Source organism: Pseudophryne corroboree, chromosome 1 (assembly GCF_028390025.1).
Source record: "Pseudophryne corroboree isolate aPseCor3 chromosome 1, aPseCor3.hap2, whole genome shotgun sequence".
NCBI lineage: Eukaryota > Metazoa > Chordata > Amphibia > Anura > Myobatrachidae > Pseudophryne > Pseudophryne corroboree.
In genome coordinates, this window is record NC_086444.1 from 1,072,363,521 (window position 1) to 1,072,380,003 (window position 16,483).

Sequence of the window (16,483 nt, forward strand, 5' to 3'; positions counted from 1 at the left end):
AGATGTCAGCACTCGCTCCAGACTGCCCTGCATCACCGCCAGCGGGTGGGCTCGGAATTCTTAGCCTTTTCCTCGCACCCCCAGTTGCGGGAGAATGTGAAGGAGGAGCTGTTGACGGGTCACGTTCCGCTTGACTTGACAATTTTCTCACCAGCAGGTCTTTGAACCCCTGCAGACTTGTGTCTGCCGGAAAGAGAGATACAACGTAGGTTTTAAATCTAGGATCGAGCACGGTGGCCAAAATGTAGTGCTCTGATTTCAACAGATTGACCACCCGTGAATCCTGGTTAAGCGAATGAAGGGCTCCATCCACAAGTCCCACATGCCTAGCGTAATCGCTCTGTTTTAGCTCCTCCTTCAATGTCTCCAGCTTCTTCTGCAAAAGCCTGATGATGGGAATGACCTGACTCAGGCTGGCAGTGTCTGAACTGACTTCACGTGTGGCAAGTTCAAAGGGTTGCAGAACCTTGCACAACGTTGAAATCATTCTCCACTGCGCTTGAGACAGGTGCATTCCACCTCCTTTGCCTATATCGTGGCCAGATGTATAGGCTTGAATGGCCTTTTACTGCTCCTCCATCCTCTGAAGCATATAGAGGGTTGAATTCCACCTCGTTACCACCTTTTGCTTCAGATGATGGCAGGGCAGGTTCAGGTATTTTTGGTGGTGCTCCAGTCTTCTGTACACGGTGCCTGAACGCCGAAAGTGGCCCGCAATTCTTCGGGCCACCGACAGCATTTCTTGCATGCCCCTGTCGTTTTTTAAATAATTTTGCACAACCAAATTCAAGGTATGTGCAAAACATGGGACGTGCTGGAATTTGCCCAGATGTAATGCACGCACAATATTGCTGCGTTGTCCGATGTCACAAATCCCCAGGAGAGTCCAATTGGGGTAAGCCATTCTGCGATGATCTTCCTCAGTTGCCGTAAGAGGTTTTCAGCTGTGTGCGTATTCTGGAAAGCGGTGATACAAAGCATAGCCTGCCTAGGAACGAGTTGGCGTTTGCGAGATGCAGCTACTGGTGCCGCTGCTGCTGTTCTTGCAGCGGGAGGCAATACATCTACCCAGTGGGCTGTCACAGTCATATAGTCCTGAGTCTGCCCTGCTCCACTTGTCCACATGTCCGTGGTTAAGTGGACATTGGGTACAACTGCATTTTTTAGGACACTGGTGAGTCTTTTTCTGAGGTCTGTGTACATTTTCGGTATCGCCTGCCTAGAGAAATGGAACCTAGATGGTATTTGGTACCGGGGACACAGTACCTCAATCAAGTCTATAGTTGGCTCTGAATTAACAATGGATACCGGAACCACGTTTCTCACCGCCCAGGCTGCCATGGCCTCAGTTATCCGCTTTGCAGCAGGATGACTGCTGTGATATTTCATCTTCCTCGCAAAGGACTGTTGTACAGTCAATTGCTTACTGGAAGTAGTACAAGTGGTCTTCCGACTTCCCCTCTGGGATGACGATCGACTCCCAGCAGCAACAACAGCAGCGCCAGCAGCAGTAGGCGTTACACTCAAGGATGCATCGGAGGAATCCCAGGCAGGAGAGGACTCGTCAGACTTGCCAGTGACATGGCCTGCAGGACTATTGGCTTTCCTGGGTAAGGAGGAAATTGACACTGAGGGAGTTGGTGGTGTGGTTTGCAGGAGCTTGGTTACAAGAGGAAGGGATTTACTGGTCAGTGGACTGCTTCCGCTGTCGCACAAAGTTTTTGAACTTGTCACTGACTTATGATGAATGCTCTGCAGGTGACGTATAAGGGAGGATGTTCCGAGGTGGTTAACGTCCTTACCCCTACTTATTACAGCTTGACAATGGCAACACACGGCTTGACACCTGTTGTCCGCATTTGTGTTGAAATAATTCCACACCGAAGAGCTGACTTTTTTTGTATTTTGACCAGGCATGTCAATGGCCATATTCCTCCCACAGACAACAGGCGTCTCCCCGGGTGCCTGACTTAAACAAACCACCTCACCATCAGAATCCTCCTTGTCAATTTCCTCCCCAGCGCCAGCAACACCCATATCCTCATCCTGGTGTACTTCAACACTGACATCTTCAATTTGACTATCAGGAACTGGACTGCGTGTGCTCCTTCCAGCACTTGCAGGGGGCGTGCAAATGGTGGAAGGCGCAAGCTCTTCCCGTCCAGTGTTGGGAAGGTCAGGCATCGCAACCGACACAATTGGACTCTCCTTGGGGATTTGTGATTTCGAAGAACGCACAGTTCTTTGCTGTGCTTTTGCCAGCTTAAGTCTTTTCTTTTTTCTAGCGAGAGGATGAGTGCGTCCATCCTCATGTGAAGCTGAACCACTAGCCATGAACATAGGCCAGGGCCTCAGCCGTTCCTTGCTACTCCGTGTCATAAATGGCATATTGGCAAGTTTACGCTTCTCCTCAGATGCTTTTAATTTTGATTTTTGGGTCATTTTACTGATCTTTTGTGTTTTGGATTTTACATGCTCTGTACTATGACATTGGGCATCGGCCTTGGCAGACAACGTTGATGGCATTTCATCGTCTCGGCCATGACTAGTGGCAGCAGCTTCAGCACGAGGTGGAAGTGGATCTTGATTTTTAACCTCCACATTTTTGTTCTCCATATTTTAATGCGCACAACTAAAAGGCACCACAGGTATACAATGTAGATGGATGTATAGTATACTTATGGACGACGAGTGACGACACAGAGGTAGGTACAGCAGTGGCCTACCGTACTGCTATATACAGTATAATAAATGGACCTGGTGGACACTGTCAGCAAACTGCTAAACTAGTATAAAGAAAAAAAGGCACCACAGGTATACAATGTAGATGGATGGATAGTATACTTATGGACGACGAGTGACGACACAGAGGTAGGTACAGCAGTGGCCTACCGTACTGCTATATACAGTATAATAAATGGACCTGGTGGACACTGTCAGCAAACTGCTAAACTAGTATAAAGAAAAAAAGCCACCACAGGTATACAATGTAGATGGATGGATAGTATACTTATTATTATTAATGGATGACAAGTGACTGACGACACAGAGGCAGGCACAGCAGTGGCCTACCGTACTGCTATATACAGTATAATGGACCTGATGGACACTGTCAGCAGACTGCTAAACTAGTACTACTAGTATAAAGAAAAAAAGGCACCACAGGTATACAATGTAGATGGATGGATAGTATACTTATGGACGACGAGTGACGACAAAGAGGTAGGTACAGCAGTGGCCTACCGTACTGCTATATACAGTATAATAAATGGACCTGGTGGACACTGTCAGCAAACTGCTAAACTAGTATAAAGAAAAAAAGGCACCACAGGTATACAATGTAGATGGATGGATAGTATACTTATGGACGACGAGTGACGACACAGAGGTAGGTACAGCAGTGGCCTACCGTACTGCTATATACAGTATAATAAATGGACCTGGTGGACACTGTCAGCAAACTGCTAAACTAGTATAAAGAAAAAAAGCCACCACAGGTATACAATGTAGATGGATGGATAGTATACTTATTATTATTAATGGATGACGAGTGACTGACGACACAGAGGTAGGTACAGCAGTGGCCTACCGTACTGCTATATACAGTATAATGGACCTGGTGGACACTGTCAGCAGACTGCTAAACTAGTATAAAAAAAAGCCACCACAGGAGTGTTTTTCAGGCAGACAAACGTATACTGGTGGTCACTGTCAGCAAATCTGTGCACTGTACTCCTGCTATAGCTGCTCCCCAGTCCCCACAATTAAGCAGTGTGAGCACTCAGCACAGATATATCATGCAGCACACTGAGCACAGATATGGTATGGAGCGTTTTTTTCAGGCAGAGAACGGATAAAAAAAAACTGGTGGTCACTATCAGCAAAACTCTGCACTCTACTCCGAGTCCTAACAGCTGCTCCCCAATCCTCCCCACAATTAGTAATAAAACAAGCAATCAACTGTCTCGTCTACAATTATAAACGGAGAGGACGCCAGCCACGTCCTCTCCCTATCAATCTCAATGCACGTGTGAAAATGGCGGCAACGCGCGGCTGCTTATATAGAATCCGAATCTCGCGAGAATCCGACAGCGGGATGATGACGTTTGGGCGCGCTCGGGTTAACCGAGCCATATGGGAGAATCCGAGTATGGCTCGGACCCGTGTAAAAAGGGTGAAGTTCGGGGGGGTTCGGTTTCTCGGAAACCGAACCCGCTCATCACTAGTAAACAGTCAGTTGCAACCCACAAACTGCTTTCTCCTGTCAATCACCTTGCAAACGCCCATTCAAATGGAATTTTTGCACCATCCCATAGCTGACCGGCAATGCCTGTTGTTGTTGTCCGATGTGCGTGTGCATTGCGTCATAATGGATGCAACATTTAAGTGTTTTGTTTTTTTGGAGTCAAAATGACGTGTTGACTTTAGCCTTTTATCTCAATTCAGTAATATTGTACTGGAATATAAAATCTTGATTTTTTAGATATATTTTAGAAACACTTCGATGTGTAAGGTTTGATCAGTAATGTAGGCAAGTTATATTCATTAAAAATAAATGACTCTTCTTCCCTCAAGTGACATTTTATGGTGTTCTAATACGTGTATATATTTTAACTTTTGATAAGGATGCTCTTAAACATAATGAAGCATGAAATAGGTCACAACACATGGGTTAGTTCACAAGTGTAATGCATTAAAACTATGTGAAATCTGTGTAATAACATCACAGTGCTGTGCTTAAATATAACAATATAAATTGCTTATTCTAGAGTTAGTTCTTATAGGCATGACTCATGGATTACTGAACAGTCTATCAGGAAACAAAAAGACCAGTTTAACAGCACACTATAATATAGTTTTGTTTTATTTGATAAATTAGTTGCTTTTAATAATCTATTCGATTTATTAACATTTACTTGTTTTCACTTGATTTTTTTTAATACACTTCTCTTTCCACATAGCTTACTAGCTTTAGTAAAATTGTGGAAGGTGAGTAGTAGTGAATGTGTATCTTGAGAAAACTGTTGTTCTTCAACCCTAGCATGCGTGGTTTACACATACAACATGTGTTCTACAGCCATTATAGGACTAGAAATGAGGAGGTGGGAGGGATCAAGCCATTTTTCAGGATCCTTCACTTCATATACTGTAGGTAACAGCCATGTTTTCCTCAGTCTAGGAGCTATTTATTTCATGGTGCTGTTTTATTTTTTATAGGTGGTACAATGATAATCAACCCAGGGGGAGATTTTTCAATGCTTGGAGTGATATACATTGGAAATAGATTTAGGGGTCTATTTACTAAGTCTTAGATTGGGAAAAAGTGGATGGAGATAAAGTACCAACCAACCAGTTCCTTACTGTCATTTTTCAAACACGGCCTGTAACATGGCAGTTAGGAGCTGCTTGGCTGGTACTTTATCTCAACTTTCTCTTTCTCTAATGATTAGTAAATAGACTCCAAAGTACCAGTCAATCAGCTCCTAACTGTCATTTTCCAAACACAGCCTGTGTTAGACGCTTATTAACAGGTAGTTTAGCTGTCTCTATTTTATCGCTCTCCAAGATTTGATAAATCCCCCCCCCCCCCACCCCCCACAAAAGTCTTCCTAACTCTGTGTCTGGTTTATAGAGTTTATAGGGAGAGTAGCTGACTATGCTGTAAACATTCAGTATATGCATTAATGGTACAGAACTTGACCAGCACTTTAATTAAAAGACAGATAATTGAACAATCATATACAGTACTGCTGGTCTCCCTATCATATTTTGACCAGCCAGCATTAGCATAGCCCAATGCTTATTGTGGCTTTCATGGTGAGCCCCATCTTGCTACTCCCATTAACAGTATCAACGGCAATAACTACACAGTGGTACTGCTTACATATGTGGTGGAGGAGGACTACTGTATATACTGATAAGTTATTAATTTAATCTTTCTTATATTAAATGCCAATCATGGGCATATGTATTAACCTGGAGAAGGGATAAAGAAGTGATAAACCAGTGATAAGCGCAAGGTGATAATGCAACAGCCAATCATTACGGATTTGAAAAATGACAGTTAGGAGCTGACTGGCTGGTGCGCTATCACCTTGCGCTTATCACTGCTTTATCACTTCTCCAAGCTTAATACATCTGCCCCCAAGTCATAAAGTGGATGAGGATGGCTGGCATACCTTTTCTGTGTATTTTTTAGAATTTGCCAAAGATGTGGCAGTAGACTTACTTCTGTATTCCTAGTATTTTCTTAAGATACGTTTTATTTTGTTTAATTCAAAAAATAAACTTTACACAACAATTTTACGGGCTTACTTATATGTATATGTTTGTGATGTGTTAGGAGCCTCCACAGAAGCTCACAGGTCCAGCCAGTTGCTTGGCAACCAGACTGCGGCCGCACTGCCTGTTAGTCCCCACTGTTACTAAGCAGCCAGGATGATTCCTATGTGTAGCAACTCGGCTGCAGTGTAAGTGATTGCAAGGGGCCTGTCTCTGTACATGAAGCTACTCAGCAGCAGTATAATTAATTACAAGGGGTCTGTCTCTGTTCTGGGGTTGTGAATGGCTCCCTGCACAGTTAACACACAGTCAGGGCTTTAGTGCATTGCTGAATATAGCTGTGCCCTACTGAAAGTACACATGCCCTGCTGCTGATCTTGTGGACTGTTCTAACAGTCTTTGCCAGCAAGCATCTCCTGCATTTTTGACCATGGTCTACATTCTCTAGCTGTCACTGACCTAATCTACTGATTCCCATCTCAGCCCATTCCTTGTGCACTACCAGTATCTACCTTGAAAGATAAATAGTTCATATCTTGCAGTGTGGATGCATCAACGATGAACTATGCGCGTGCTGGCGATCTTTCATAATTGATCGATCATCATTGATACATGCCAGTCAGTTTGGACGATATAGCTGCATGTACTCTCATATCGTCCAAATTGACCATCGATATAGTCCAGTGTGTAGGTAAAATCACCCATCGATAATATCGTTGGTCGATAATATTGATGGTCAAAAACCTCACCCAGTGTGTAGGCCCCTTAAGTTCTTGCAGCAGCGAACCGGGAGAACTTACTTCTCTCAGGAACAGCAGCTATTACAGTATATGAGACGCCCGTTACAGCGGGTCACTCAGATCTGATTGCTGCTGTGCGTTTTCACACAGTGGGTGATCAGATCTGAACTGCGTATGCGTATGCACCTCAATGCACAGGCGCGACTGATAGCTGCAACAGGGATTGCCAGTCAGCGACAGGATTGTGCGAAGGATCCATTCGCATGGGCGTTCGCAAGGAGATTGACAGGAAGAGGGCATTTGTGGGTGGCACTGGCAACTGACCGTTTTCGGGGAGTGTCCAGAAAAACGCAGGTGGGACAAAGCATTTAAAGGGAGGGTGTCTGATGTCAAATCTGGTCCCGAACAGCCTGATCTGATCGCATCGGCTGAGTAAGTCCTGGGCTGCACAGAGACTGCACAAAATCAGTTGGTTGCTACACATGCGATCGCACACTTGCACAGCAAAAATACACTCCCCCTGTAGGTGGCGACTATCTGAATGTAGGGCAGCAAAAATCACTGCCTAGCGATCAGATCTGAATGACCCCCATAGTCAGTTCTGGAGTTGATTGGTACTAGGTGTGGCCTAACAGAATGCAACATTGCTGCCTCTATATTATGACCTAGAATACAGGAAAAGGTTGTAGAGCCTCCACAAAACTGGGAATGGAAATGTCACATGAGAAATGGTTAGATACAAGTTAGATGCTATGTGTGTTTATTGTATAAAGTGCAGGGTGTGCTGTGAACGATTTTAAAAAAGAGCTTCAAAGGCTGGATATTGGCCCTCATTCCGAGTTGTTCGCTCACTAGTTGTTTTTAGCAGCATTGCAAACGCTAGGACGCTGCCCTCTGGGAGTGTATCTTAGCTTAGCAGAATAGCGAACGAAAGATTAGCAGAACTGCTACTAAATAATTCCCGGCAGTTTCTGAGTATCTCCAGACCTACTCCTAGATTGCGATCACCTCAGTCCGTTTAGTTCCTGGTTTGACATCACAAACACGCCTTGCGTTCGGCCAGCCACTCCCCCGTTTCTCCAGCCACTCCTGCATTTTTACCAGGCACGCCTGTGTTTTTAGCACACTCCTTGAAAACGGCCAGTTTCTGCCCAAAAACACCCACTTCCTGTCAATCACACTCCGATCACTCGAGCGATGAAAAAACATCGCTCGAGCTTGTGTAAATCTACAAAGTTTTGTGTGAAAGTACTTAGCGCATGCACGCTGCGTACCATGTGCATGCGCAGAATTGCAGTTTTTTCACTTGATCGCTGCGCTGCGAAAATCGGCAACGAGCGATCAACTCGGAATGACCACCATTGTTAGAGATGCTACCAACCTGTGCTTATAAGATACCTATACAAAGTAGACACCCTCTCCTTCATCAAGAAAGCCCTGATGTATTTCAAATAGGGAGTCCCAGTTGAGAAGAAACATTAATAGTGGAAGACTTAGCCTGCCCATGAAATACTAAGTAAGAATTTTGGTGTAATCTAATCATAATGAAACAGACCTCCTCCCTCTTTGCTATATGAAGTATAATGGGCATGTTTGATTAGGGAAAAGTTGTTCAAAAGTAGGTAACACTTTTACTAATAATAACAACTATAAAAACATGTCTCCCTTTCAGAGTGACAACAGCAATTACAGTGACTTTATTATCCAGTTTATCACAAAGCTCCTCACTTGTTAAGTTATCAGAACTGATCTTGATTGGTTCTTCAATCCCAGTTCCCATGAAATACAATATGTAGTAAAATACTCGGTTGAGTCGAGAACTTAATCTGCATGCAGTTATAACTAAACAAGTCATGGTTGGCAAATTGGCCTAAAGGTACCAGTACAACGTACTATGATAGTAATGACAGACAATGCACAAACATACAGCAAGACCACACACAAAATCTTTGATTCGAGTTGAGAATTTCGGACTACTTGGAATGCGAGCCATTCCGAACTTCCAGGGATCTGAGTCGCTCCGAGTCGCAGATCAGGTGTTCCTGCTAGACTCAGATTCCAGATTGCTCAAAACTTCATCCTTCCGGCATCGGATTCTCACGCATTTTAGATTCAATATATGAGGGCAGCGACATTTCAGTTCAGTCCAGGCAGGCTTCTGTATGCTGTGCTCTGCTGATTTAAGTGGCTGTGCATTGTCCATGGTGACTTATACAAGTGGCTGTTCTTAACGTATAGAATGCGCTCTGCTGTGCGGGTCCAGACGGAGTGACTAACAAACCATAGGCCAGATTCACTGTATTCACATAAGCAGTGGGTTAAAAAAAGTAAAAAAAAGTTAAACATTCTTTAAATAGTTTTAATAAATTGTAGAACTTGTTTGTACTGTTTTGCGCACTGCCCACCAGTACACTGCATCCCAGTTGCTGTGTACCCAGTGCATGTGTGGAAAAGCAGTCTGACTCCACACAGTGTAAGCCGAGCTGCCAGTTAAAATACAGGAAAAAAATATTTTATAGAATTTGTTTGTATAGTTATGTGCAGTGCACCCTTGTATGCCGTAGTCCAGTGCACGTGCAGAAAAAGCGGTCTGACTCCACACAGTGTGAGCTGAGCTGCCAGTTAAAAAAATGAAAAAAAAATGTATTGTTGTATAATTTGTTTACACTGTTCTGCTTACTGCACACCAGTATGTGCAGAAAAATGGTCTAACTCCAAACATTGTGAGCCGAGCTGCCATTTAAAAAAAAAAAGAAAAACATTATACAGTATTGTATAATTTGTACTGTTTTGTGCATGGTATCTAGTCCAGAATGCTCTGCAGCCCAGTGCGTGTGCGTAAAAGCGGCCTGACTCCACACAGTGTGAGCTGAGCTGCCAGTTAAAAAAAGGAAAAAGGGAAAAAATTAATTGGGCTTCTGTGGTTCTGAATTTGTCAGTGATGCATGTTCTTCTGCCTCTTATGATGATGAAAGAACTTTTCCCTCAGAATCTGGAAGAGGTGTAAAAAAATGAAAAACAATAAGGTAGTAGAACAAACTGTGTGTTCAGAACCATCACAAGTCCCTGAGGAGAGTCTAGGGGTGTCCATGTTAGTCATGTGTGAGTTTTACATTTCTCACACATTCCTCTTTGAGAAGCATCTTTAGCCTCCTTCCACCATTTCTGTACCATCTGCATATGTGGGGAGCAGTAAAAATAAATATGGTGATGAGGACACAGCATAAATTGAGGATGCTTGTGTGGAAGTGGAACAGGATGATGGAATATTGTGTACTACTACTATCTGACAATGATGATGAGGATGTTGATGATGTTGATTGTGTAAGTCAGCCACCAGTGGCTGCAAATATTGCCCATGATATTAAGAAAGCCATTGTGATGCCTGGGCATAAGACCAAAATAGCTACCTCTTAGGTGTTTAATTATTTTTACCCAAATCCTGACATTTTTTTATGGCTTCTGCTCAATTTGTGAGGCCAACATTAGTAGAGGTAGGGACTTTAGTCATCTAGGCACCTCCTCCATATTTTGTCATTTCCAGTGAGTTCATGAAATTTATATTACAAGATTATAATGTAATTTACACCCTCATCATCAAACTCCACATTAGAGATCTGAGGTACAGTAGTCCTTCCAAAAAATGGTTTATGTGGGCCCAAACAAAGCAAAAACTTCAGCCACAAAAGTGGCAGTCCCTGCCGCTGAAGTGCTTAGTCTGTTAAACTCTGCATGTCTTTTTTAATATCCAACATAAGGGTGGATGGGAGAGCCCAAGAACAATTCCATCTTGCACAACTTTTCATTTCTGCCACTGCTGTGTGGCAATGTTTATTAGATGTGCTATAAACTGCCATGTATTTGTGCTGCCACTCTGTCACTTAGGGGTAAATTTACTAAAGATTTTAAAACAGAGAACTGGTGATGTTGCCCATAGCAACCAATCAGACGCTGTCTATAATTTTTTAAAATGCAATAGAGAAATGATAGACAGCATCTGATTGGTTGCTATGGGCAACATCACAAATTCTCTGTTTTAGAAGCTTTAGTAAATTTACCCTATAGTAACCAGCAAGCTCGCTGCAGCCTTTGGCCTAAAAGCAGATGAAAACATTATCGTGAGCTGTGAGGTGGTCAGAATTGATTGGAAATGAATGGAAATTAATGCTATTGATGTTAATGATACTCTATGAACAAAAAAGCCAAAATTCTGCGATTTTAGCTCTCTTTGTCAATTTTTGGAAAACAATACAATACCAAAACTAGAAATAGTCACGGGCAAAATACAAAACCGAATACAAAACCAAAACTGGATGACAAATTAGAACCAAAACCAAACCCAGCAAAAATGGTTCGGCACACACATGAAAAGGAGGTGTAGACTAGAAAGACGATGGAGTAAGACTAACCTTGTGAAGAACAAGGTAAAAATAATAAAGCATAATGAGGAATATCAATCCACAATCAACCGTAAGAAATCAGAGTTCCTGTCAAATGAGATCACGGCAGCAAACAATAGGTCAGGTCAACTTTTCCGCACAGTGGAGATGCTTTGCAAGCCAGCATGCCTGCAGCCTGATGAAACACTCTCCCAGGCAAGATGCAATAAGTTTGCAAACTTCTTTGCAGATTAAATATCAAGCCTGCCAATGTAAGCTACCTAGCTTCATGGACCAGCTTTGACCAATGAATGTAAAGGACATTGCTGAAATTGCCAAATTTTTCATCCCACTACCTTTGATTTGGATCCTGCCTCAACCAAGCTTCTAATAGAGTGTTTGGATATAATCGGCCTTGTCTTTGCAAAAATAGTTCATGCTCTTTGCAGACAGGCATTTTTCCTGAACAACTTAAGGAAGCAATTCTTAAAAAACATAATTTAGATCCCAACTGCATAAACAACTACAGACTGGTATCAAACATTCCTTTTCTAGGAAAGATTATTGAAAAAAATGTTGCAAGTCAACTATAAACCCACCTGACAACCCATGATATTTATGATCCATTCCAATCAGGATTCAGGAGAAGACACAGCACTGAAACAGCCCTGGTGTGTGTGTTAAATGATCTTCTGATGGCAAGAGACAGAGGTGACTATTCAATAATAATAATTCTTCTGAAACTCTTTTCAGCATATGATGCTGTGGACCATGGGCATCTGATTTAGCACCTGGAACATTTCTGTGACCTGCATGGCCACATTTAAGCTGGTTCAAATAATTTCTCACCAGCAGGTCACATAGAGTTTCATCTGGAGAAAACTCATCATTATTAGTGGAACTGCCATGTGGTGTTCCACAAAGTTCTATACTATCCCTCATGCTTTTTGCACTATACGTGCAACCACTGGATGAAATAATCAGGCACCATGGCCTGGTCTACCACTGGATGAGTTCCAGTTGGCTGAGACTGAATCCTGATAAACTGACATCCTTATGATAGGACCTCAACATCAAAGGACAAGACTACAGTATAGCCAACCAACTGGACTGCAACTTGGGGGTACAGAATTACAAAACACTGATCATGTGCTGAATATTGACTTTGTCCTGGATGGTGGCTTGACACTTAAACATCAGGGGCTCTATGCAATAGAGTGAAAGTTTCAGAAAGTGAGAGATTTGGTAAGGTTTTTCAGTTTTTTTTTAAAGTGGCAATCATTTACACTGCAAAAACAGGTTGATCTTGCTGTGTAAATGATTGCCACTTTAAAATAACCTGCAAAACCTTACCAAATATCTCACTTTTTTAAACTCTCACTCTATTACATTTGGCCCCAGATAGCCACAACAATAAAATTCTCATTCTTTCATCTGAGGAACATAGCCATAATCAAACACTTAATTCCCTCTGAAGATCTGCCAAAAGTCATACATGTAATTGTATCATCTTGATTAGACTACTGCAATGCCCTCTACCTTGGTCTCCCAGCATAAGAATTGCACCTCTTACAGCTGGTACAAAATGTAGTTGCCAGAATGTTAACCAACCAGCCCCATTCTAGACACATAACACCCATTCTCTACTCCCTCCACAGGTTGCCTGTAAAATGGCGACTTATCTTCAAGATTGACTTACTGACTTTCAAAGCCCTACATGACGTGGGCCCATGGTACCTGAAGCAGCTTCTGATTCCATACTGCTCCACACCATTACTGTGATCTGTAGATGAAGGGCTTTTAGTAGTATTTAGAATCTCCCTTAAATCATCTGGGGGTCAAGCTTTAAGCCATGTGGCTCCAACTCTATTGAACTCACTTCCCCGAGTTCGAAAGGTCCCCAATCTAGAAACTTTCAAAAACAGACTCAAGGCTTTCCTGTTTATGCAAGCATTTCCATAATTCCACTTTAGTATCCCCACGCTCTCTGTATTTTATGAAAAGCTATTTTGTACTTAATTGTTTTTGTACTGTATTATGTTCATTCTATCTTTTAAGCGCCTTGAGTCCTATTGGAGAAAGAGTGCTATATCAATAAAATTCTCCTTATTATTACTATTATTATTAGTCTGTAAAGCTGTTTTGGCAGTATAGAGTACAGCAGTGTTACTCAAACCTGGACCTCAATACACACTAAAAATCCAAAGGAAAAAGGATCTCCATGCTCAAGCACAGATGGTAAAATCAAATGACTGAGGTACTAATTAATTCATTAATTATTTCATGTGGATATTATAAAACTTGGAATATTAGTGTGTCTTGAGGATCATGTTTTAGAAGCACTGTAGCAGTGTTTGAGACACCACAATGTCAATGCACCATGTTTGTTACAGTAGATGCAGGTTGTAGTACCTGTGTTTGACCAACAGTACTAATCTGCAAAAGATAATTTCAAGTGACGCAAGATTGCGCTATTCGGCCAAATAAAGCATCAGCAAGAATGCTGGTAATGTAGAACTAATGCAGATTATAGCTGGCCCTACACATGGATGACTTGCATTAGATGCGAGCCGTCCCACGCCCCCAGAACCCAAACACCCCCCCATCCCCGCCAGCTCTCCAATGTGCAATAGATTGTACCTCCACAACTGCCCGCTGCTGGGTTCGACTGATCATATATGCAGCCCATATGATTAGTTGTTGCGACATGAGACCCGCGGGGCTGTGCATAGCATCTTATTTGCACACAAAACATGCATGATGTGCATGCGATGGGTCAAATTATGCATCGATATTATGTAGTCGTACACAATATCGACGTAGTGTATGGCCAGTTTTAGTAATGCAGCTGTGCATAGTCAGCAGTATCAGCCACTTCCCCTTGTGGCCATTCCATCCATTGATACAGTTTAAGACTTACAGGGCTTCTGTATCTATTGGAGTTGGTCCTACAGTAAAGCAGGCAGAGGTGCAGAGAGGGGGGAATTGTTGGTACTAATTACCCAGGCCCCGGCTTGTTGAGCACGATCCCTGGTCCACTGCCACCCCTCTCCCCTTCTTGCCTCTCAGCTGCGGCAGCTCTCTCACATAGCTGTGTGCTGGGCTGCAGTGGCCACTAAGCAGCAGCTTTCTCCTCTACTTTGGGAGGAGGGGGAGCACCAAGAATATTGTTGTATAATAAATTTTTAGGGGGCGTGTCCATGCCTCCCGCAAATAGACCACACACCCTACATTACGAGGACCAGGCCCTTCTCGCTACATCCAGTCCAAAACACCTGGTGGTGGTGGTGGTGGAGCATATAGGAAAGATGTCCCTCTACCCCCACCCAACCTCCCAAAATAAAAATTAAATATAGACAAGTCTGACATCAGCATCTCGATAAAGGGTGCTAGCAGCTGGCAAAATCCAGGAAATTATTTGACATTGATTAAAATGTCAATAGGTCTCATCCATGAGACTGGAATACTCTATAACATATTGTTCCTGAAGATGTGACCGCCAGTAAAATATACCCAACAATGCAATGAAAGTGCTATTATATTTTAATTTAAGAAATTACAAGATACAGTTAAATAAAATGTACAATATAGCAGCAGTAGCCACTATCTACTGTATTTTATTTTCAATTAACAAGTGCAAACAAGAAATTGGTTTTCTGTAATAGAGGTGATGATAGTGAAGAGCCAAACTTTGTAGATTCTTACTTATTTAGTCATCAGCAAAGTACTGTAAGCATTTTTACTTTTTGTACTGTATGTGTGATTTGGTATGTGTTCCAAGCACACTATTACACATATTGTATATGGTGTATTATTTGGATAACTGGACTCCAATATAGATGTTGCTCCTTCTAACAGAAATCAATATATAATCTTGCTGCAGGACAGATAAGACTTAATAACTGTGCTGTTTGTATTGGCATTCAATGCGGTCTTCCAAGCGGTAACATCCACAATGATTCGGAATGTCTTATTGTAGAACATGCTTTAAGAGTTCAACTATTTTCTCCCACATCATTGTCACATCATTGTCACCTATTTGCTTGTCCAGTGCAGCACCTTGGGCAGATAACACATATATAACCTTAAAAAAACAGTAAATGTAAAATATTCTTATAATACAAAAACATTTGTTGTAGATGGGAACCATGGCACTAGGTCACTATGCTGTACAAATTGAAAAAAAGAAAAAGAAAAAGAAAAGAAAAGAAAGGAAAAGTCGCGTAAATAGAGAAAACTTAATTAACTTATGGTAAAGACTGAATAACCATTGAATAAAACATCTGCCAGGCTAAATACTTGTCTCCCATGTGATATATATATATATATATATATATATATATATATATATATAAAATCTTTATTGTATATTGTTTATTGCTCTTCACTCGCAAGCATTAATCAAATGCTTGCTTATACTATACATAAACTGCTTACTGGAAATGCATTGATTTATCTTTATTGTGTTGGTGGTTGTTAAGGCTTAACTGCGCATTCCATTACAAATCCATATTTTTAAGGTCCCATAACTTCGCAATAAGAAAATTGATCTAAGAAAAACCTTGCATGTATCAAATGCAAAGGTTGAAAACATGCATCAAAGTCAATAGAGACATCAACATTGATTTCAGAGATAAGAAGATTATCACGGAATGCAAATAATTAGTCTTGCAGTAATTAAAAATAGCAGAATAGTGAAACATTCCCATTCTTTACCACGGCAGTCAATAACATAACCTAGGTGCTGAAGAAACATCCACCACAAACTAGTAGCCTGTGCTGGAAGATAGTAGTGGAAAATAAATTAACACAACACAGATTATTCATTTTTTACACTGTTATTTTTAGGGAAATTCATCTAACCAAGTTAATATCACAGCCCTTTTAATTGTTGTTAAAAATGTCATTAGAATGTATCAAATTCTTTAAAATATTAAGATGCTATGTGTAGCAGTATCAAGGTAGATGGCAGTAGTGAGCCATGGATTATGTGCGGGGCTGGAGGGATCCCCACACAGAGAAGAAAGAGGTGTGACCACACCTAATGTACAGGAGACTATGCAGTCAGGTGAGGCTGCTGCT